This window comes from Varroa destructor, unplaced genomic scaffold (assembly GCF_002443255.2).
Source record: "Varroa destructor unplaced genomic scaffold, Vdes_3.0 BEIS01000003.1, whole genome shotgun sequence".
NCBI lineage: Eukaryota > Metazoa > Arthropoda > Arachnida > Mesostigmata > Varroidae > Varroa > Varroa destructor.
Window position 1 is genome coordinate 15,680,263 of NW_019211456.1, and position 25,703 is coordinate 15,705,965.

The 25,703-nt window shown below is 39.9% G+C and overlaps 1 long non-coding RNA gene across 1 annotated transcript in view; it reads left to right on the forward strand.

Moving 5' to 3' along the window:
- The window catches only part of LOC147756577 (uncharacterized), a 45,983-nt gene extending 28,244 nt beyond the window's left edge, over nucleotides 1–17,739 (forward strand). The window contains exon 4 of the long non-coding RNA XR_015324074.1: nucleotides 17,568–17,739. This is a non-coding gene — a long non-coding RNA (uncharacterized LOC147756577). The remainder of the gene's footprint in view (nucleotides 1–17,567) is intronic.
- The last annotated feature ends 7,964 nt before the right edge of the window (nucleotides 17,740–25,703 follow it).

A 25,703-nucleotide genomic window follows, 5' to 3' on the forward strand; every position in this document is an offset into this window, starting at 1 on the left:
GGAAGTCTCGCGCTAACGTTCAGCGTTGTTTCAGATGGCTGGCTTCTAGTACGAAACAATATGCAAAAGCCTGGCTTTAGAAAATCTACATAAAAAAAACGAGGTTTGCATTCTAAAATCAGAAGTTCCAGCTGCCCATGCCAAAAAAATCATGACGAAATTGTTTTAGTTTCGTAGATAACCAATATCTTTTTATTACCAGACGCGCCATTTATGTATGGATAGGAACTAACCCCAATACCGACAGAGGAAAAATGATGAGACTTCGCGAGTACTCAGTCACGCTTATTTTTTGTGGTTTCCAAATCAGGCTGAGTCGTGTATAACCTAGCTGGACCGTTCTTCAGACGTTTGCACCTATTAAAAAAGTTGGATAGTCAAGTGCCCTTTTTCTTTAGAAACAGCACGTCGCCCCTAAACGTTGTTTTTTTTCGGGAACAGGAATGTTCTTATCACGGTGCTGTGAAGCCAGCCATAGGCAAAATATGAGCGAAGATTTAAGGAGATACAAGCTTACTTATACGAAGCAATGTACTGCGGGACGCATAGCTCCGAACCATTTCTAAAAACTTGTTCGTTTTTGTTGAAAAGAAGAAAGTTATCGACACAATAATAACAAGTGAGTCGATTTGCGGGAAGGAAATCAAAGGTTGTATGTAATGAGCGCTATCAGCCGCAATGTGGATCCCTCTTTTCAGGTATAATAAGTGCAAGACATATTATTGGCAAATCAGCATTATGGTCCGTTTATACACAGTAGCTGTTTAAAACTGTCCTAATTTCTTTAATATTGCCTACTAAGTTCCGAACATGTGTAAAGCTTCTTCATTTTTTAAATTCGTCAAGCAGGACACAGCTATTATATGTATTTTTCATGCTGTTTCCCGTAATAGATTCTAGTTTCCAGCTTGAGTGGAACATAGCCGTGTGTCCTGTGTGACTCCCCATAAGCGACCGGTGGCGCCAAGAAACGTCAATCTACATTGCCTGTTTGTCGATCTTTCCGTACTGGACACATTTGCAAACCTTATTATTTAGATGTGATGTTTTTAAGCGAGTAGGTGCCACTGCAGCCCAACTGTCAATAGGAACTGAAGTGCAAAGCAGAAATTTTTCGGACTTGAGGAAGTGACGAGAAAAACAGCCGTTTAACAGGTAGAAAAGGATATCCACGTTCACGTAACACACGCCGCGTACATTCCGAATAATTTGCCACTACGTGAAGCGTGTCGTCTTTATTTTAGGCGGGCTTTAGGCCTATCTGTTGGCTTCTGGTTAGGCAGACTCCGCCTGCAGTTATGCCGCAGTACGTGTCTGTACGGTATACATTCTCCACTTTGATAATTGCCCGGTAAGCGTATTAGAAAAATCAGCCTGGATGAATGCTTTCTGCTGACCAGTATGAGGATTCTAGTTTTACGTATGTATATATATTTAAATTTTCTTCCTACAATGCAGTACGAAGAAATCCCACTTGTCTACTTTCACTTCGCCGACTTATCTTGTGTGGGTCATTGATACATATATATATATATATATGTATATATATATTTTTATGTATAAGGCGATACAATTGGCATGCATCTGAAACTTTAGTTATGCTGTATATCAAAAAATCTTTGCCTACTGCCTTAGGCGGGTCCGTACACAATGATAGAGTGTGCGGACAGATACACAGAAATTGGATTTGGCGCCTTACAGGGCCCTTGAACTCTTTCTAAACCATGCTTATTGGCCAGGGATGTTATATGGGGAGCAAACGTGTCTCTTCTGGATTTTAAAACACTGTACAGGTGTGCGTTACCACTCTGCATACGTTGCTAGTTGAGGCGGGTAGCTGGCATCGGACACGAAGCATTTTGAACTTGAAGTTTTTAGAAACGCTTGCAAACATGCTCATATTTTTCAATGTTGTGTCTATTTTTGTCTATTGACTAGCGACAGGTGGACATTACTGAATGGAACGGCAGTGGGCTGGACCTGTACATTGGTCTCCGCCAACATTTACAGGAGGAAAACATTTGCAGTGGCATAAATATGCGGTCAAAAAAAACTCTTTAAAAAAAGGACTTTACGTCTAAAGTCCTTTTTACCAGAACCTTTTTCTGCCAAACAAATTTGAATAGAGGCAGTTGTATAATGCCTACGCTCCTGTACTCCCTCCGGTGAGAGAAATGTAAGGTCGAAGCTCATGACAACCGTTGCGAGAAAGCTTTTAGCAGTGAGGCTCATTTCGGCCCATCATGTCCCAGCCCAGTGCATTATAATCTAAAAGCCCAACGCAGGGCGCTTGACTCCGAGTCAAAAGGGATGAACATTTCGTAAGGGTTTCAAGAGCTCAACACTAAATATATTTGTAGGATTAGGTATTCTGCCCTATGCCGAGAGAAAGGAAGGTTAACAATAGGTTTATCGCTTACCAAGGGAATATTAGCAGCTGTTAAATGCGCTGCTGTTGATTTGATGAGATCTAACTTTAACACTGAGCAGAACATTGTACGAACTCCATTTGATTAAAGCGTCTCAAGTACACGCCGTGAGCTGTCCAATGATGCTGACTTTTCATTGAAGAATTTTTTTATAAGATTATTATGCCTAATGGAATGATCAAGACGCTAAGAGGTTCATAGGGTGCGTCTAGGCGCAATAAACTTAAATAACAATAATAATACGGGTGGTTACTGTTTTTATACATTGGCGATATATATATGCATAGTAAAAGTGCGTTCTGATTGTTAGGCTAACCCTACGAGACTATAGCACTATTGATCGTGGTGAAACGTTTTGCCTAGAAAAGAAATGAATAATCCATAGAGTAAACGGTGCGGATAGTGATTTCCTGCAGTTTTACTATATTAAAACTCTGTCATAATATATACATGCTAAGCATATTTAGCTGTCTTATGAAAGCCCTGCTTCAGCTCCTTAAACAAACAGAACTTCTAACAATATGTACTATCATCAAAAAGCTTAGACCTTTAGAACGATGTCCATTTAGCACGTACATAGATGGAGCGTCCCCGAAGGTTATAGCTCACCTTGTAATCTTCACGTTGCGAAGTGTGCATTTGGGGTCTGCAGTGGCTAAAAGCGGACGAATTAAATGCGATTTCACCTTCCACTTTCGGGTCCAGAAAAAAAGACAGATGTATTGAGGGTACTCTTTGTTTCGCTATTTGCACAATGATTTTATATGATCAGTGACGACTGCGTGCCATATCTATGACACAGAGTATTGACAGACGTGGTCATTCTTAATGAACAATTCTCTATACGAGATTACTTGCAATGTTATATTATTGACAATGCTAGTTACTCAATCATCTAACTTGCTGCAAAAAAACTGCCCACTTTCACCGTACACTATTGAATAATTTATACGTATACCTCTGAATAAATTACGTCATATTGATTAAATGAATCGATTAATAGAGCAGCGTCAACATTCGCATCTAAAATAAAGGCCTGTTTATTAGCTCGATCCTTAAGCCCTACTTCCATTCAAATTGCTCCGTATATAAATAAAGGTAAATGTAATTATGTGTATTGAAAAAAAGAAAACGTCGTTTACCAGGCGCCCCCCCTAAATACTCTTTTCGTTATCGTTTCAACGAATCATATTGCAGGCATATCGGCATGCATGTAGACCATCTGCAATGAAAAATAGATAACACCTTGTATTCGATACCGGACGATGCCCGTTTTAATAAAAATTACAAAGTTTTTGACATTCTGTCAAACGAGTCCAAATCCATTATGCCATTTTTCATTGCTTCTCAACGAACCACACTATCGTTAAAGGCTATACCTTGAAGGTTTCTTAGCTGAAGGCGTACCTCCGGAATAGACGTTGGCACTATCTTCCTTAAAGTTTGTGCTTTTGCACGTCATAATATTGTTTTCTGGTACTGTATTTATTGTATTTTGTTAGCAACACATGTTATAACTAAGCACTCGAATAGCTCGTATTAGTGCAAGTTTTTGCCCTCAGGCAGAATTTTAGTCATTTGTATGTTCTGCTTTTCGTCGTTCCTGCTACTTGTCAGGGAGACGTGAGTGCTTGATTCACTGGAAATTCATGATTTACCATAATGTCTTTTTTGGATCCGCTGCCGGACGCACGCCTTCGTTTAAGCATATTGCCTAGTCATATAAGAAAGTAGGGAAACAATTAAATAAAAGAAAAGGAGTGCGCTGGTCACATCAAAGGATCATCAGTAGTAAGCACACAAATTGATCCATCAGGATATAGAAGGTTTTAGACAAACGGAGTGTACAGTCGCCCAGAAAGTGCTAGACAAACAACCGAGCTATGCTGTGCAGCCGGAATTCGATAACAAGTAAAAATCATATGCTTAAGTGTGCCCTACCAAATGATGAAAGATGAGGAGCATTTCTTCTTGGACTAGGAGGCCAAAAAACGCTCGCGGACGAAGCAGGAGAGCGTATCTTGAAAATCAAGTTGGACGGTGTTTCTAGACAGTAATGCTGCAAGGTTTCATTGCGGAAGTCAATTAAATATGATCATTGTTGACTGTAGACGGCAGCAGTGCTCAGATCACGATATCGGTTGATGGGCAGCCTTATTATTACACGTTCTGTAGATATACATTAATTAGCGCTCATGAAATATCGTCCGAGCTGTAATTATCCTTAGATGAATGGGTAATGGATCGTGCATTAGATGCCAGTAAGTAATACCCAAATATTTTGTACCTGTCATACAAATTAAAGGAAAACACACCACCCCTGTTTGCTTTGTGATTGTTTATATTATGCGTTATGCCACAGGACCCGATCGTGTTTTCCGCACCCTCTTATACAATTCTACAAGAAAAGCTGTAATATACGTATCCCTTTTTGATTTTGACAACATTCTCCTGCGCTTTCAATGTGCTTGAATAACCATTTGGGTTACACTTCCAAAACTCGAACTCGGTCCGACGTAAAAGGTGCGTCGTTCACTATTACGATACGCTGATTTTACTAGTAGTACTGCTTACTTATGCAACTATGTTTCATAAACCGATGATTGTTCGTAATGAGTCCTAGTAGTGAAGGTAAATTAAGCTGTAGATAGGTATCATTAGCAGGGCAATTTAGAAATAATCTCTCTCAATCTCTTCGTATACAGATACGAATACGAGTAGGCACGGGATGCAGTCGCAGACTGCTATATATGGCTACAATTTAGTCACAGAAGAGCTCTACTTAAACCGTAGATATTCTTCTATAGCTCATATCGATGTTAACAGCTTGACAAACACCTATAAGCGGAAGACTTTTAATCATGTGGGTGATCGAAACGAAGCATCATGTTTAAAAAGGATCCTGCGCATTAAATCTGATCGAGAAACTGGTTGAAACGACTGGTTTATGCCATTTTTCTTTTCTTTGAACTCTTTGTAAGCAGCTAGAGCTCTGACAGGTGAGTTTGAAATTATCGGTGTTAAGGTTAAGCGTTATCTTACTTCGCCGGTTGGGCGGCGGACTTGAAATCGGTGCAGTATTTCGAACGTACTGAGAAAATAAATGAGAACGCTGCCCACTATCAAAATTCAATTTATTGCCTCTTAAATCACTGTGTGTTGAGCCAAACAGTGATGGCGGAAATTAATTCATTAACGTATAGCCACAACGGTGGCAACTTGAGTTACGTTCGCTTTACCTGTTATCACTAGCATCAGACGTTAGCTGCAACAATAAACAATGAAACGCTTTTACAATATCTAATTAATAGTTGATAGTCGGAACCGGACCGTACTGTAGTAAGGGCGACGTTGAATTTAAGCTTGTCGTGTATAAAATTCTTGTTCTAAAGCAAAAAAAAACTAAACATTGCTTCAGGCATTACTACGAAGCAATAGAATTAGAGATCTACTTCCGCCGCGGTTTGATAAAACGTAACGCTTGATATAGTTTTTTTGTCGTTGGAACAATTCTATATTTATCAGTTGCGATATAGGATAACTTTTGGCTTAGTTAACCGATCGAATAGTTGACCTTATATGCAACAAGCCGCATGTTAGATTTGCATATCTCTGGAATAACATGACTCAGTAGGCATTGTAGGTACACTTTTCGCTGGTAGGTGTTTTCTATAGAATTCCTTGCGGTATCAAACTATTGTTAAGGATCGCTTTTTTACCTATTTTGCTCATGTGGCTGTTTACTAACGCCGGGGGAAAGCTGAACAGCAAAGCAGAAGATGATGCTGTGTAACCCAGAGATTTTTTTTACATCTGCCAGGTATAATAAAGCTTATTATTGTGTATAGCATAACGTCTCTACCTAGTTCTCTTGAAAGGTCTTCGCTAGTTTCCTTGTTACTTGAATAATTAAATATGGATTAAATGCAAGAAAATATCAGACCGCTATAGGCGTAAGAACATTTCATAAGGCAAAGAAAAAATAATATATACACTCGACAGCTATGAGAAACGGACCTGCTTCGTAAGGTACCGTCGAGGGGCTGCTGATATCTTCATTTCCTACTAAAATCAGTGCTCGAATGTGATGTTTCGAGGGCAGTTATTTCATAATATTGCGGTACTAAAGGTGTTTTATCTATAAAATAAAACGGTTGGGAAATAGGGGCGTGGTTCAGATTGTTACTTATACATACAGTTTTTGCAGGACCTCATGTAAGCCATGGCTTCTCGGCCTGTGATAGCTAATGGCCCCTCGTCTTCGGCTATCTCAATACATGTGTGATAATTAATTTTATACCTAACCAGCTAAGTACGTGACATGAGTATTGGAGTATGTATGCATGAGGGGAGTAAGAAGAGTAGACATTTTATCCAATCGAGCTAGAAATGATGGGGAAAAATTTTGAGATGCCATAAGGTTAAAAAGGTCCAATCAACGAAAGGTTGATAATGCTGGCCAAACTAGAAAACAGTCAGCTGAAGTTGAAATCAACAAGAAAAAATGGAGCTGCAAAAATATCTATAGCAGGCGAAACGAACTAGCTGAGATCACTTTCTGGTATTTTCGCTAAATTGAATTGATCATAGCGCAGGGCTAGTGAAAGGTGGCAGCTGAAGATAACAATGTGTTAACATAAGTATTATAATAAGTGGTATAATAATAACAGGCAGCATCGTTTAGTGAAATCACTCGGAAAGTTTCGGTCAGTAATGAGGGATATATCGAATATTACATTTATACGATTTACCGGCTTGTCATATAATCCGTAGTAATTTCTAACTTTAGTATTCATTTTTTTACATCAATTGATTTAAGCTTTCAAGTTGAATGGTTAAGTTCGTCTACCTCACCTCTTTTGGAAGGATCCATAATCTTGCTTATGACTAGCATATTTGAATGTACAACACACACCTAATCCATCCATAGTTGCTATGGCCGGCAGTACATAAATACATTTTGGGGACTTGGAAAACACGAAATAAAACGTATGTTTTCCACGCATAGCGTCTGCGTTTAACGATATCCTTTTAACAAGCGAACTGTAATAGTGGCAAAAGCTCCGAGGCTGAGACTTTATCATTGATTTTTCTGCGCTCATTCGCTTTTGTTTCACATGACGCTCCTTTTTCTTTCTATTTTTCGCTCGTAACCTGCTTTTCATCTCCACATATAGTAAGAGCCTACTCAGCTTATTATGTGCATGCCACAAGTGCTACGACGAGGACCGCGGAGCACGTAAAGGCAGCGAAAGGAGGAGACTTACGTATGTCGTCACCATATTCATCATCGTCACCACTACCACCACGATTGCCATAGTGTGGCTGTAGCCCGACAGTGCGTTCAAGCGATTCTCTCTATGGAATGTATATACACCACCTAAACGAACTTTCCTATAGTCTTCCATTGCAGAACGCTTTTCTGCCTCGCCAAGTACTCGCTTGCGGTTAGCGGCGTCGAGTCGTGTGGATCTGAGGCCAAACGGTGTAGATAAGAAAAACTATGAAGAAAAAAGTCAGCATTAGCTAGAGACGGATTTAGTTGAATAGCATTATGGCATCATTGGAGAAACGCTGTTGACTACTGAATAGTTATAAGCAGACGCCTAGGGATACGACCACGACCCACCTACTCATATGTAAAGGCTAAACAGAAGCAGTGAAGATTTTAGGCTGAGTTCCCTCAGACCTTTGTAGACACCAGCTTGCAAGGTAGAAGAGAGAATCGGTTGCGCAATCACAGACTACAGAGTACATAAATATGCCTCTTGGGTTCTGCGACCACACCTGTATATCAGGTAAGCTACTAGTATCCAGTTCCAAGGAGTGCTGAAATGCATAAACGGATCTTCTGTGTTTTATAAGCGGTCTAACTAGGGTTTTTTTTATAATTAATTTGATGGGGCCTATTTGCAATGATCAAATCAACTTCAGTTTGCTGTATAGGTGACAATTTACGCGCGCATCAGTATTGAATGACACATCCAATTTATGTCTGGTTCTACGATGGCAAATATCTGGCATCGTAGGGCGAACTTCAGTGAGACGCAAAGATCAATTAGCGCATATTCTTCGTACATAAAAATGCGCCGGGCCTACGTAGGTTGTCTACTTTATTCTGCAGGCGACGATGATATGGTCATCCGTACATCAGACGCTGTTTTCTGTATAACATATAAACGTTATAGTTCAGTATGATCAGCCGTGACCCTCGAAGGAAAAGCTGATTAAAATAAGATCTTCATTGTATTACTGAAACTAATGGCTCTACCTCGATGCTAGTATATTCTCTTATTTACTTTCAGGAAGTTTCATATGAACTTATTCTTTACTTAGAAGATTATATTTGACCATTTATCGCAAGGAGGAGAAACGTTCGTTAGACGTATGTAACGATTTCGTATACTGTGGTGCTTTCATAGAACAACATAAGGAGTGAAGCCGAATTTATTCATGGCCACAGGCCCCAGCAGTGAACACTCACAGCTACTCACGCCGATAGTCGCTGGAAATAGCCGATGCCGCTAGGGATACGAGCTTTCGCAGACGTCCAGAATCTGCCTTGGACCTTTTTTCTAAATCATACTACTTCCTCGCTATCCCCCTCTTTCTCTGTATGAATCGAATATTCTATGCATAACTAAAAATCTGCTTCAGCTAATTCTCTACAGGGCCAGCTCATAACTGTTCTCGAAAATTTCTCTTGCACATCCTTCCCTACTAGTTCACATTTCCATAAACAGGACAACCCCAATTTACGGTCGATGAGTTAATAAATTTTCGCGTTTCTTTTCATCCGGTAGAAACGTGTTGAAATATAAACTCTAAATAATATAGTTAGACATTAGCTTCAAACGTAAAATGCAACTAAGGTTAGTTCTCTGGTATGGACCTCTCCATTTTAGTATCGGCGGTTAGTTTAACGAAGGCTAAAGGCGATCGTGTTTGTTCTCGTTCATTACGTTAGCAGAGGCAGCATGATTTGTGACTATAACATTACAGACGTCTCTTTTCTTTGACTTTTGTAAGAAACCACAAGAGTGATTAATTGGTTCACGATGTGTTTGATCGAGCCTCGATCAAGGCTTTCAGCTAAAATATTGATGATAAAACCTTCCTCGGTACCTTTGAACTATAATGGCTAAACATTTTAGAAACTAGCTTTAGATAGCTATTCTAGTACGTTTTAAGTGTGATTGATAAATTACACAAATAATCTGTGAATCTACGCGTAATATCTACTGGCACAAGTTGATCCGTGGTCTTATATCATCGCACTTAGTATACATACGTGTGCCATCGTTAGCGCAATTTTGTTTTCAACAGTCAGCACCGTCTTACACCGTAGTTAGTACAAAAACGCCTCTCGCGTAGGAGCAGAATTCTGTTCTGGCTGTTTCCTCATAAATCGCTTTTAACTTCGTCGCGTATTTTATTTCGTAATTTTGGTCATTGCCAAACGAAATAGGATGGTCTTGCTCAAGAAAAGAATCTAGATCTATTTTTTGAATCACTGACATATTTACCGCGTCGACGCCAGACAACATCGAATAATGACATTAGCGCCATGAAGCGCGCGTTTTCTACTATGGTCTTATATGTAGATGTAGGGTGTCAGATGGACGTATGGAAGCCGAGCGTCTAACGTACAGCTGAAACAAGGTAAAATTGCTACTTTCTATGGGCCAGCTAATTCAAACCCGAACGCGACAGTTCAAAGGAGAACGATTTGACCGTATCGAAATCAGCACTCGGCCAAAGCAACCGAGCAGTAAAAAGACTAGAAAACAGCTAATTGTAAATCACTTTGAAGGCTGGATAAATTTGGATTCTGATGGGTCGCCCCAGAAAAGCGTACTAAGTTAATTTACGCGTATTTCTGCTATACAGTGAAGCTCTACTGCAATTGATGATACGGAGAAGATTTACGATATTTATGAATGAGAATAGCATTATAACCTTCACAGTTTGTTTGATCTGCTGTGAGCAAGAAAGAACTGAACGTTAAGAAACCTAATAGTATTAAATATTCATAACACGTAACTCGCAATTTCTCCTAAAATGATCTGAAACATCACAGAGCTATAACCTACTATATTAGCGTTTTACGGTTGCACTTCTGCTTAAATAAACACTGGAACTATGCACGCCAGCACTGAATACGCCCGGCTAAGCTTGTTTGTAATTAACATAATCTTAGATAAATCACTGAATAAACATATTTATACCTCAGGCTGGTTGACTAATCGTAAGGTCATTTGTAAATAAGGTCAACACACGCTATACCTCAACACCATCCTAAAAACTTCAACTTGACCGTATAATCTCTTCGAAATAGAACCGCGACTAAGACGCTATCAGAAAAAAACTTATTATTTTTTATAGGTTTTTTCTAAAATTTGCAGTCCATAAAGTAAAGCTGCGTCGGCTAGCAAAAAACGAACGCACAGTGTCCTGCTTTTTCTTTGAAATCAGTTTTTATATAGATTTGTAGTATCGAATAAAGGGTCGTATAAAACGCATAAACAGTATCCGTGAGCCATGGTTGTACACTAACTGAAAGACTGGGAGCTACACGTCTCATTAAAGGAATAATATGATTTCCGGATGTGATTATTTTAGACAGGAACATTTTTTTTACTATTATTATTATAGGCTAATTAATGTTTTCGGAGATCGTTATCAAGCACCAGCATTGCTGAGCACTTGAAGTATTATGTATGTTGGCATAAAAATTAACCTGCAAAGGTCTTACTTCCCAGATCAGTTTCGTCCTGGCTCATGATCATAGCTCACATAAAAGTGAAAGTCTTGTTACTTAACATTAGCACAAATGCAGGAATCTAGCAGGTTGCACGAGCTCAAGAAAACGTTTTAGTCCTGCAGACAATTGGTCTATACGTTTGCTCCGGGGCCTTGTTAGTGCCTAGCTTGTTTTCATTGTAGTTAATAGCAACATCCAAAAAAATACTAGATTTCAAAATTATGGCCTGATTCAAACCGGAGCCCGTAGGGAATCATGCGGAGCCGCTTCTTTGGGTGTTCTTCGCCTGCAACCATTCCTGTTGATGTCAGTATCATAAAATTAATATAAAAAATAGGTACGTTTAAGAACTCGCTAATCGCCAGTGTTGCAGTAAAAGTAGACCGCTGTAGACTGTATAGGCAAAACACTACTTTTCTGCTAGTAACTTACACTTCTAGTTATGGTTTAAATAAACATTAGTATCTAAAGATTCACTAGCACTGCCCAAACAAGAGGTTCAATTTAAGTTCGGCCAAATCATGGCTTCCTGCAGCGCAGTTGTAGAAGGGAGCCACAATGAACTCTTCACATACTTTTATCTTATAGCAATTTATACGCATATGACAGCATATAGCATTTCACAAGGTTACTGCTACTCCTATTGTCGGTAATAATACACTGATAGCACCTTTTAAGAGGAGGATGGAAGAAGATTACCGCATCGACACACGGCCTGCTCGGTTTTGATATGATAACTCCTTACTCTTTCCCTGCCATTATTATTAAGGCGTTTTATAAGAAAGCTTTTTTCCAAAGAAGTGCGGTAGCCACTGCCGTTTTAAGCAGCACTGGAAAATCAGCGACGATAGCCAGAGTCTGCTACTATTAGCGCTGTATAATGAGTGTGTGTATATATATATATATATAATATTCTTGCTACATTAGCTTTTTTCTGCATCGACTGCCATCATTGACCAGTTATCCAGCGATGACGCATCACGGCTGCCATACAGCCTATGCAGCTGCTGCTGTCTTTAGTGGTTCCGCTCGTTCAGATGTTTTGTCAGCATTAGTCAGGTTGGAAAGCGACTGCGGGCCACGACTCATTCTGACGGCTGACCGACAAAAGCACCCGTCCATATCGATTTGTCTAGTCTGGCTCACTTTGTGACCGACCGAGAGGCTGATCAACCCGCTCGGTTTTGCCCGATTCCCCCGCAAAAGTCCATTATGTCCGGGGCCTATGGCCGACCGCTGGCAGCTCCCTGCCGATTTTGCCCGACCTTTGCACATCCAACCGACGGTCCTTACGTGGTTGGCTGTGTCCAACCATTCCAATACAGGGTTGAGGTTGAGCCGATGTGGGTAAAATTTGTATTCTCTATTTCCGCCCCGTTCTGATGTCAAGCTTAGCCCACTGACTGGGCTAATCTATCGTTTTTACTTCGACATTTTTATTCATCAAAGCCAAGCTGCCTGCCCTTTAGAGAAGCTAATGTGGAGCGCTATATATATATATATATATATATATATATATATATATATATATATATCAGGGCTTCCATATATATATAAAAAAAAGCTGATATATAGCAAATGGGGGTGAAGGATGTGAAGTTCTTACAAACAGGTTTACGTCATACAGCACGTAAAAGTCTGCGAACGCACTGATCAAAATAGTGAACGATATTCAGGACGTGAATGCATTTGTTTGCTGAGTTGTATAAGAGGCTGTGACGACTTTTCGTTATGATGAGAAAAACTAAGATATAGTTTGAGGAAACTGGAACTATTATCATGTTATCTACAGTAGAAAAGTACACAATCTGTGCTAATTTTTGCAATAGATTTGTTAATCAAGTTATTTATCCGCGTCTATCTCCTCGTCCAGTCTAAATCTTCTATAAAAGATAATATGATCATTTATATATTTATTTCGATAAGCTCAACGTTGGCGAGCTTTACTGGAGCTGTGGTAAAAGAAGTTACCGCTGAACAAATAGGGCATACATATACACAAATCACAAAAAAAATCATATACAAAAATAAGCAAATGAAACCGAAGTGTTGTAGTGTCGTAGAGTGCCTGAGGCATGGTGAGACGTGACCCATGTTTATGTCGCGGTCTAAAATGTTTAAATTTTAATATCTGGACGCCCCAGTATTTGATAACGCAACTTCTGTTACAGTCTTCTGAAAACATGGTAACCATTTCTACATGGGGCAACTTTGTCAATTTCCCCCTTGCGGTCCTGCTATACTGAAATATATACGCAAATCGACTTAAGAAAATCTTGATTGGAGTGAATATTAGGAGATATCGTTTTGTGTTGTCAGGTGATGCAAAAATCGACCTAAGGTCGAAAGGAAATCGACACATTTTAACCTGAAAGTAGTTAATCATGATGCTACGCTACCCATCAGCGATGTATCCTGAATATTTTGTCATGCACTTCGCATGTTTTAAATGTTTTGACATTATTTAAAAATACAGTACGTAGAATTACCACTGCGCCATAGTCGACAAGTTTTTATCGGGGGATCAGTGATTGGGGGTTTTAGCCCAGTGCAGAAATACATATAGTTCTATGTTAAGGTGCAGTCTAATGTTTGTGAATTGTATACAGAACTGTTGTATTTCATATGAATCTAAAGTGTACTATACCAATTTAATTTTTCAGTTGGCAGCACCGATTCGGCGAGTGCAGGTCGCTTTAAGGTAATAGCCGAACGAGATGTAATAGAGTGTCATGCATCAGCTAGGAAGGCTGTTCTGTAGTCTATCAAATGACTGCATCCTTAAAGTCAAACCTTAACGTAATGCAAGCATTTCTTTCGAAGAACAACATACTTTCGAAGCTTTCCGCAGAAAAAATCGGTTACCACTTGGCAGTTTATAATCGGTGTCTGCCGGTGGAATCTACTTTAAAAGCGTTTAAGCCATTTTAAAACAATGCAGCTAAAAACGTTCTAGTTACAAGCGGATTCAAACTCGGATTGCATCGATGTTAGCCTTATGGCATCAGTCGCCGAATTATCTCAGCATTTAGAACAACTAAGTGAAAGACTTCAAACAGCAATAAAAGTGCACAGATGTATTGAGCCTTTGTAAAACTTTTCCTAAGTTAGTTTTTCTTATTTTGAGCTCATTTTAATTCCTTCTTTATGTGGTTTTATCGGTGTTATACAACTGTTGCATTACTCATTGTAGCTTCGAAATAATGTGCCACTATATACTCTCGCCGCAGGCCAGCCTAGTATCAATGGTGTGTGTACGTTTCAATCGATCCTGTTTCTCTTCCCGGGCTCAGCAGAGGTCCTAGGTAAAAACCAGAAAATTTTCTGGTCATCTTCATGATGTAATGTCAAACAATGGTAGACCTCTTTATCGGTCAGCTCGGTTATCCACATTAACCGCAACTATTAGTACAGGGAGAGCCTTCAGTATCAAAAACTGTCAGCTTCCCGGCATTAGAACTCGTTCGTAAGCGTTTCATAGTCAGGGCCCACAAGTAATCATTCGCTGTGGTCATACGTTTGAAATCGATGAATGAGTAACTGGTCGTCTTACTATACCGACGCTATGGTAAGGATTAATGGGATTACCTTGCTCATAAATAATATCGTTGTTGACCCAGACCTATACTTATGGGCGTAATACGCTAGCGATTTGATTTAGAAAAGCGGATTAATGGACAGATTAAGAGGACAAACCGATCTTCCCTAATTAACATCCGTCTTTACGCATCCTCAAATGTGTCACATAGAAACCATTAAGTAATACATCTGATCACGGATAGCGTATGGCCATTGTGAGCGAAAATGGAGCGTCTTCAGTGATCAGACTGCGTGTGTAGAATTGGTTAGTAATAATTTTTCGGACAGGGGGGGGGGGGGGGGTAAAGCCTGTTGGGTCTGGACGAATATGATACAGCTCTATGGATAATTCTCTTGCATAACCTATGCATCGAGTATATCTTTTACGAAGAGCCCTCACATAGGCAAAAATCCCTCCGGCATAGGAGAGATCCCCTTTTTGGTATATAGTTTTGATTTGCACTAAATGGCGTGTTCAGTTTGGGAATCGTCTAGTCCGCTAGTTTCAAGATGAACTTTCTGTGGTAACTTACCCTTCAATCGTTACAATGGCGGTACGATTTTGTGACGCTACCGGTAAAGAGAACGGTGTCAAAGCAAAAAGGGTTATAGTATAGAAATCGCATTCTAGACGAAGAGAAAAGAAGCATTCTAACTTTTCTACCACTAAACAACAAACAGCACAGTCACACTTGCTAGCAATCCCGGGTCAACTAACCTGAACGTAAGTATCGAGTTTGTTTTGATGTATTTTTTCCTTCACTTTTACGGCTGTGAGCAAGCTTTTATACGTATAGTTGCGCCTCAGATAAAGTGTCGTGATTCACACTTCGTGAGACATAAACGGACTATTACTATCTGTCGGCCATGAGTTGGAATCTTAGGGAATAGTTTCGTATGACAATGTACGTCGGAGTACATTTCCATAGAGGATACGGGCTAAGCTGTCAGCATTAATCAAACAGTTTCTTTGCCCATTGTGTGCCATATATTCAAATTACAAATGCATAATATTGCTTGATTCTCTGTTTCGAAGGTGTGCTTTTGTGTTAAGGTTCGAACGGAGACCGAGTCTTGAAAAGCCAGATGTTCTTCTTAAATCATCAAAATGATTTCTGTTGACTGATGAACGTGAATTATATACATAAAAACAGGCAAAAATGTCCATAGATACAATACCGTAGCCCAAAAGTATTGACGTCCCAAGATAGAAATGCACCGAATAATTTCTATTCATGTATATTTGCTTCATCCGCTAGCCGTATTGTTCCCTATTCATATGAAATCACAAACTTCTCATGGTACATTCACAATTCTTTAAAGTTCATTGTCGTTTTTATGAAATTGTTTCTTTTAAGCGTCCGATAGTAATATTGTTTAACTAAAAACACAACAATAACAACCTTTGCCGAGTTCTCTTTCGATTTTGATGCAGACGTAAAATACGCTCTTCGTTGTGTTTCGTAGGAAGCACTTAGTTGAATTGAAGAAATATTGGGTTTTCAATAGAATATCAATGGCTTTACGTAACAAACAAACTGTACCATCAACTCGTATTTTTAATAACAATAATTTCATTGTTTGTATTATTTTGGCGTAATGGAGGTTCGCTTGTTCCTTTGACGCAGAAGCATGCGCATATCCAATATTCGTCTCTAAATTTTGTGGTATACGTGTAGGTAGAGCGCTCGTGTTTGGATTGGCAATATGTACACAACATAGAACATCCTCAGTCAGTGGCCAGCAGAGATATCGGTTCCATTTATAATCAGTTCTTATCAGACGCAGCAAATACACAATTCAGATCTATATAACAAATCATAATTAATGGCATAAAAAAACGACCGTAAACTATTTTCAATCGTTATTATCTAGAAGATGTGCCGGGTCAGTCACGATAATATCTCTCTATCGATTTTTAAATCCCTAGTTGGTATCAAGAAGACAAATAACCAGTTGGATCTAAACAGGTAGAGACACAGAACCTTCAAATGCCCATTTAGACTTAATTCTGTGGCATCCATAGAGTCAGCCGGATCATATATAAACAAGCGAATAACTTAATGCGGAATGAAAATGCGAATTGACGTACTTAAACCGAAGCATTTCGATTGCCTGCTTCGGCCTTAACGGAAATAGGACACTTCGCGAAAATGGAATTGTTCAGATAGAATACTTAATGTTAAAATTTGCTTCCCTACTCGAAGATATTGAAAACGCTATGGAACTTCCACCGAGGTTTCAGACGGTTAGTTATGACAAGTAAGTATTCAAAGTAGAAACACGTTTTCCACAGGGCAATAGAACGACACATCTTTTTCATGTTTGGCGATTCATTTATTTGAGCATCGCAAGATCGGCAGAATGCTTTCATTTAATTGATGCAGAAACGAGATACTAGGAAACGACGAAAGCTTCCGCTCCATTTGTAATTCTACCGTTTTTCGGAGTTGCTTATGCAGTGGCTGGAAGGCAGAGGCCCTATAATCTCGTAAATATGGGGAAGGAAAATGACATTTCTTCTAGCCATGGGACACAGGCAATCACAACAACTTTGTAGCAGAAGATAAAAGGAAAGATGCCACGGACTACTAGAGTCTAGGCCTCGGCATGTGTGTTCTGATCAGACACTTCGTAAACAGAATCGCCAATGTACTCGAAGTAGTTTCGAAGTAGTAGGAGAATAGTCTGCTCTACAAAAAGCGTACTAGCGCTCATGGTAGCGATGCAAACGTTAGCTTTCCCCCTGTAACAAGCTCACATAAAAGTTTCGTTTTTGTCATATTTGCTTACAGATAACAACAATAAGCACACCTTTCTATATGTGTAACAACCCTGCGTCGCTGGATTCCTATGATCAACAATAAGTGAGTAATTTTTTTAAAGTGCTTGACAGGGCTTCCACGTCCTGTGCGCTGGTTGATTGTTATCGCGCTAGGGCGTGTGCTTTCAGTTCAGACAAGGTCTAGCAGGCCGCCTTGGCGTGGACCATATAATTTCAATTTTCGCGCAGAAAGAAAAGAGCGGCCACGAAAGCATTCGGTGATGCGTAGACATGCTGTTGGCTTTAATCACCACCAAAGGTATTAGTGGGCCATGTTGACTGATTGACGCACTTCCCTATAAACTCTGCGCAGCGTTTCCGGACGGATACGCACTCACTTGCAGGTGAACGGACTAAGGGAGAAAACTTTGGGAAGAAGCTAATACCAAGTATCAGGCACCGAGCGGACCGTCATTTGTAATGTAACAGCAGCCTAGCTTAAAGCTTGTATAAATTGACATACTGATTAAGATTGCAGGGTCTCCAAAAAGATCTAAGATGGAAGCGAGGGCCAGCTAGCTCGACCCTACCCCTTCCGGTATAAACGCGAATATTGTTGGAAGTTGAGGGAGTAATGCGGGGTTGGACGGTCATATCCGGCCACCTCGTCCGGCTTCCATCCGTACTCTCAGGATATACAGAAAAATTAGTGCCGTCAGGATATCATCGGTCCCAGGAGAACGTGACATCTACGACTACGACGAGTCTAACATAGAGTAGAACATAAACGACTCTCTAAATCGTTGGTTGGTAACACAATTGGCTACGGCTTAAGTAAGTCCTAACGCTCATTCCTCGCTCTGTTTACCCCATGCGCAATGGTGGCGACGAGGACGAGACTCGAAGCCGCGCACCCGTTAAAGGTCCGATGAAACTGCGAAACGTAAACTTGGTACATGTATATGTATGTATGTATGCACACGCCTATGTGTGTCGTATACACACGATTAGTTGTTTGAAGTCGGCCAATCTCGCTTGGAAAGTGTCCTTTGTAACTGGGCCGAGATAGGAGGGCGTGTTCGTATGCACTCCACATAGCTTGATGACTGCCCTTTTGCGTTACGCATACTTATGCCAAATAGTAAGTACAGTGATAATGCGACAAGCTCGAAGCGACCCAGCAAACAAGCAAGCAATGCTAGTTTAGAAATTGTAATTATTTTAAAGTTGCGAATTACCAGCCTCAAATAAACAAAGGCCGGGCGCTATCGTTGGGTCTAGTTTTGCGGGGGTTACATATGCCTAACACGCTGCTAACGCTGGTACGCGAACAACGAAATGTGGAAACTGTTCGATATGGTCGCAGGACCTCGAAAAAGCAAAAAATCCTGGAGGCATCGCTATAGCTGGTCGAGAGGGCGCACGTAGAGTATCGTTACCAAAATTACTAGGTTCAACCGGTAACCATAAACGTGCAGTATTTTTCGCCAGTAAAAATACTTACATATTAGGTGATTTCGCACTACGCCAGTATGGCTAAACAGTGGACGGAGTGACAAGGCCAATAGATTCTGTCTATATACGTTTTCTCTCATGATAATGCGTTTTGCTTGTTCACTTTATAATATTTAAGTTTTGCTCTAATAATATAGAGAAAGTTATAACTCCAATGGTATTTAGAAAGAAAGCGGTTTACATTTAGGTTTCGTGACGTCGAGTATGGCTAGTCAATATTGAAACGAATTAATTAGGTTTTCAAAACGTTACGATTAAGTTGCTCGCGGCCGAAATTGGGTAGAAAAGTACAGGCAATGCACCTAGGCCACTGAGGTCATGTAAAGCTTACTAAAATCAAAATATTTTAAAATCTAAGTAGAACCGCAAGCGGCTCCTCTCATATATGATTAACATTAAATATTCTTTAATATATTTTACTTTTTTAAAAATAAAATATTATCAACAACCTAACAACTTCAGCTTACTATTTTAAACAAAACGTGTAATCAACGATTTGTCCGTTTTTCCAGCTTAGGGGTTTGGCAGCTTGTCATTTCAAGAGAAGAGTTGGGCGAAGCTCCTGCTGCGACGCGTGACATGCAATGTTTACATATACATTGTTAGCGACACGAACCTTTTTCGCTGAATATGTCCTGCATATGAGGTTGACCGAGGTCTCAAGGCCTCGAACATCAACAAAAATTATATTGCTTGCTAATCACATGTCCAACACTATATCACAAGTATACAGGTCATCGAAGATGACACTATTAACGTCCGTGCCTGTACACGCGTTTCTTCGTAACGCCCCCCGTCAATGAAGTGACCTGCTGAGATCCGCATCTTTCCGATCTTTGCTTGGAAGTACATGCGACCCCTGGCTAACATCTCCTGTTCGCCTTCGGTCTCTGTTAGGAAATGCCTCAGATCCTTATTACACAACCTAGGTGAACATGGTTAGTGCGGCTTGGTTTGCTTCTGTCACTGAATTTTTCTCTGCGTTCTGTATGCATTTCCTGTATATGCTTTGTATTACATACAAATTAATTTTAAACATGAAGGAAGCACGTCCAGTATAGCATTCGAAGAATAATTATACAAGCAAATATCAATCGAAATAAATTCTGTAACCGTTGTGGCTCTTCCGGCTTGAACTTAGGCGCTTTTTCTGACAGTGCCCACGCCCACGAAAGCGACTTGATGGTATGTCTCTTGAAATGAGCTAATTATAATATTTACTAAAAAAATAACCTTTGAAGAAGATTCTTAAGCGGTAGTTTCTAGCGGTAGCCTTTTTTTTCTTACTGCCCATATGCGCCGCAACGGGAGCCAAAATTTAGAAAAAAATAGTTGCGGATATATGCTTGATTCGTTTGTATGCGTAAGCACAAATGTCTGTCGAAATGCAGTTGATGCGATCCATCGCGCCTCTGTCGTATAGACCGCAGGGTAAGAGATCAACTGAGAGGCGCGAGCGACATAATCCAGCCATCGAAGAAAAGCAAAAAAAATCATCCCACATGTAGTAGCACGGTGACAGGCCGAGAGCCAAATATATTACTGCTGCTGCACTGACTAATGCTAATGAGTGAAATGTTGATTTATGGCTGGCACTTCCTCACGGGCCCTTCACGTCCACTGACGTTTTGGCTAAGTGGGACAATTCGGGTAAGTAACACTTGTCCAGCAAACTATGGTTCATCGTAGCTACCAAAATAGCTCGCCTTCTAGACCAAGTGCGTCACCTCGAGACAATCTTAGCTTGAAATGTCTTTGACAAGACCAAAAGCGCCCCACCGGGAGAAAAATGCTGCATTTAGTGAGCTAGTCGTCACTGTTGCTATTATATTGGGCTCACCACGACTGCACTACAAGTGCTGCGATGCTAAACGCTTGATTTAAAGGCTTAACGAAAATGAAGGAATTGTTGAACGCCTGTGGGTGTTGAGATTAGTGGTAAATTTTGACGAAGGTCTAACTTGTTGTAGGTTCGAAGGGTGAAGAAAGCTCGGGTCTAAGAGAAATTGATAGTCTGGTGCCAAAACGCAGATAAACTGGGGTTTTATAAAGTAATATAGCAGTTGTAAGAAATCTGCGCTGAAAATTTGAAAAAAAACGGTGGGTAGTGTAAGTAGAAATAAAATGTCTGTTGATTTAATCCGTGTATAATGGGTAGGTGTGTACATCGTACGCACGTACAAATACTACTTAGATACTTTTAAACAAATAGATGCGTACGTTATGAATGTACGCTTATTAAAGAAAACGCGGCATGTCCATATGTTACAAAATTAAACAACTATGAAGCAGAGTAGGGGCTCTACGTATTGAGTAATATCAAATCTAGCACATCTCAAAGCTTTACTTAATTAGAGATAGAAGTTATCCGTCGTCAATTGCCGTCATAGATTATGCGGGGTGTGCATAGAACATTTCTGCCACTATAGCCTTAATTAAAAATTGTAGCAGTAGACTATTTAAAATTCCTAACAAGAACGAGTTATAGTCTAAAGTAAAGTATCCAACACGCAATGCGGGGTAGCTCTAAATGTTGTAAGTCTTACATCTGGTACTGCCGTGAAGGTGTACTGTAGAACGGACGCTACTCCTACTCGACCGACGCTTAGAAATCATGACGTCGTTGATGCATTTTCCTCTGAATCGTTTGCCTCTCGCCGTTAAAATGGCTAATATAGTGTGAGTTTAGAACAACACTATTATGTGTACGTGAAAATGAAAGAAGTCCATGAGTTGATTTTACATTACTGGAGTGTTGTCGCACACCCTGCTGGGAATGTAGTTGTAGAAAATTGTAGTGTTTTTTTTTTAGAAGCTCGTAAAGACCTATTCTTTACGCGTAGAGAATACATCTTTTCGCATTGTTTTTTTTTTTTCTAGTTCACGAAAAGTCTATTCCGTCTACCATTATGCGATTTGCGTCGATTTAGTTACCCTATCATTTTTCAAAAATAAACAAACGATGTTTTCTCTGCTGATGATCTTGCAACTGCCCGCATTTGAGTCCGCTGTAGCAAAGATTTCTTAGCCAACTGCCTATGAAAGCGATCATTTCACGACCAATGAGCGCTTTCGTCCGTACGTTGAGCTGGGGTCAACAGAATGTCACAGACTGTGATACGCAACTGGTCTGCAAAGATATGCGTACTCTTGTACAGAGGTGAGAAATGTGCGGATCTAGAACCGCCACCAGCAGTGTCCCACACGAAGCGATGTCATTACCCTAAGCCTTAGCAATCTCATTTGTCGATAGAAACTGTATTAAGAGCTGAGGTAGATATCCGCCAGTTCTCTCTGCAGGAGTTCCGACCTTCTTCGCCAAAGTTTCCTTGAGTTCAGTTCAGAAATGCGACAGCCAGTCACCTAGGCTTTTTTTGGCCTCATACAGTTAGCTTTACTCAGATAGTTACATGGTCTAATATTTTGCCTAATCGCCTTGTGATATCTTCCTTTTTTTAGAAGTCAGTCGGTTCGATCGAATCTGTATATCTGATGCTAACGAAATGGATAGCATAGGTATAGAGCCCCATTCCTGTATACTTTTCGATAACTTCTTTTAAAAACGTTTTTTGTCAATAACAAATGATCTTAACTATGTTACTTACTAAAGATGAACCACAATTGTATTTTACATTCTATTTTCTCCTTGCATATGCTAAATAGTACTAGATTGGATTCTCCCATATTGTTTTTTACACGTTTATTTTATTTATTACGTTTCTTATTTTCAAATAACTCGCATCAGGAACAGTTGCGGTTTGCTTAACCGACCTGCAACGAGGTGATAGTTACCTTCATTCGTGCGAGTTCAAGCTGTGGCTTCTGGAGCTATGTTAACGCAAACAAAAGGTCAGAACTAAGAACGTCGCCCTATAGTGGATTTTTGAAAGCAGAAAGGTTGATACGTCTCGCAGATAGGATATGCTCCAAGGAGCTGGGCTTTGAGCCTTAGAACCATCACGACGTGTGCGATTTTTTACGACTGATCCGATTGCGATAACGGCGCTTGTGGGTTGAACTTCAGGTTTTGATGTTAGAAACTATCGCAAGCGTTCTTGGTCTATTTGGGAAAACCTTTCAGATCCCCTTGCATGCTGAGGGGTACGGTGAATTCTCTTATGTCTACGTGCCCGGTTAGCGCAAAGTGCGATTGACTTATAAAAAAAAAAAATAATTATATTGGTTTCATTCGCATATAAGCAAAGACGCAAGATGGATTCGTTAGAAGAAAATGGCTAAAAACAAGCTTCGCAAGCAACTGCAACGTATGGAGAGAGCAACGGTACGGCGTTCCAAAAGCAGAATTTTCCAGAACACCAGGTAAAACGGATGGAAAGTTACAAAGACTACATCCAAGCCATCCGTAGATCCCCCTAGGAGACAGCTTCCTGAGGATGACACCGCTGTGATAATTTTTAAAAGCATATTCTAGTAAATCACGCGCAAGACAGTACTCGTATTATTATCATTTCAATATTGAAATAAAGCTGTTCCATTAAAAGAAGAAAGCAGCACCGATTAATTCAATATCGTATGTGACTATAGTGTTCGTGCCTCGCGTTCTCTGATCTTCATGTTTAATACATGTGTTGCCACCATTACTCATTCATAGGTAAACCTAACAGTGAAAAACACACCTCTCTTTCCTGGTTTATAGTTAAAACGTGGCACTAGCCTATTTAAACCTAAATCACATATCGTGCGCGCATCATCGCTCTCGTAGCAATGCTCAAGAAACACCAGGTCCGAAAGCTGTAAGAAACTACGTGTCAAAGGTGGGCTATATAGCAAAAAAAAAACAGCGATCGTAATTGACTATTGTTTACTAGATATATAGTAATTTATTGGTAGCCTTTCGCTCAGCGGGTAGAAAAATGATTGCAGTGCCTCCTGCCTGTGTGTCTACCAAATCTGAACAGCAATAGTGAACTACTTTGATAGTTAGATGGTTGCAGTAATCATAGGCTACATCTGAGAATATGTAGGCCAGAAAAAATGCCTAGTTAGAATTTGACTAGAATGTATAGAGGAAACCTAAGAATTGTCCTATCGTTGTCCTCAGACGCCTCCGCTTCGAAGATTTTGACATGAACGCGCAATATAGCAATAGTTTCACTTTAAATATCTTTGTGCTATTAAATATGATTATAACCAATTCTTGAAGTTTGTTTTGATGAAGCCTTTACTTCATCCTTGTTTTAGCTGAACTGTATTAATTTTCATGGAAACGCGTAGCGGGAGAACTTTTAGCAGATAGGGAAAATTGCTTTAAGACAAAAAGAAAACGCCTCAGGTGTTTCACGCGTCGTTTTAACGGCAAATGCGGCTGTTAATGATAGATAATGTAATAAAGTATAAACATTGCATCTGCTATTGTCAAACATTGTGTGATGCTCGGAAGCCTTTATTTGTATTTGTTAAAGCAAAGACTGAATATAAATGAATACGATTCCAAATTATTGCTTGAATATATCCGTCAGGCCAATCTAAACTCTCATTAAATATTCCGCTTGCTTTAATAGAAAGAACTCTTCCTCTCCGGTTGGATGTCAGGGATGTTAGTAACTAAATTAAAGCACTCAAATCAGAGCAGCATCGCCAAACAAAAACATTCGAAGTGACCAAATGCTCACAAGTGACGTTCTAAGCCAATTGTTCCGTACTCTACAAAGCTTCTTTCTTCTGTTTGTTAGTGACTTCTTAATGGAATATCTATTTCATCGTTGTGTTTATTATTACTATAAATTTAATAAAACATTTCAGCTAGTATTACTTATTTATGTAGCATTTATTTTATTATGAAGTTACTCAGTATACGGGTATTAGGTGCTACCACAGATTTTGCTGTATCCATGATACAACTGTGTGGAGTATTTCATTCTGGAACCATTTCACAGGGGGTCGGATTAAACTCAAATCAAGCGCACATTACTAGCAACGAAGAACGTTGTAGGCCTATTTAAATTTGTTCGGAGACATATACTATTCATTATCACAAAATAACTTCGGGGCACGACAGGGCTTCTGTCCCCATACATCAGGCACAAAAAATGGTTATCTTTTAGAAGTATCCCCTCAACATAATCTTATGTTGAGGGGATACTTGTCTATGTGTTTGTAGATTAGAAAAACGCTCTGTATACTAAGCGTATAAGTCTATTTAGTATTAGCACATAGTAAATAGAAACATATACGGAACCAGCTGGCTGCTTACCTGAATCTTACCGTTGATGTCAGCACTAAAGCGTTCCACCAGTAGTCGAAAGGAACGATCAGAGATCATTGCAGATTTCTAGGGAATTTTTTCCAAATTTATGGCGCTATAAATGATATCGGAAGAGATGGTGCTTCCATTTCGAACTTGACCAAAGGTCTCTGAGTCCGGTCCAGTTTCGCCCATTTGTACAGCCTTCATTGCTAAACTAAATAGGAGGTCACCTCCATTGGACCGGGTAAGCACCTTATCGCAGGTGTACTTTGCAGAGGACTAGAGACCCTTGGCCAATGGGCAAAACCAAGCCGAGTGAAGGCATGGGAAGCAGAGTAAAACTTTACAGCCCGTACAGCCATCGTCAAATGCTATCTGAACAAATTGTCCTACACATTTTCAAATGACCCTAGACACTGCGGCTCCTCTTCATCCTCTCAACGC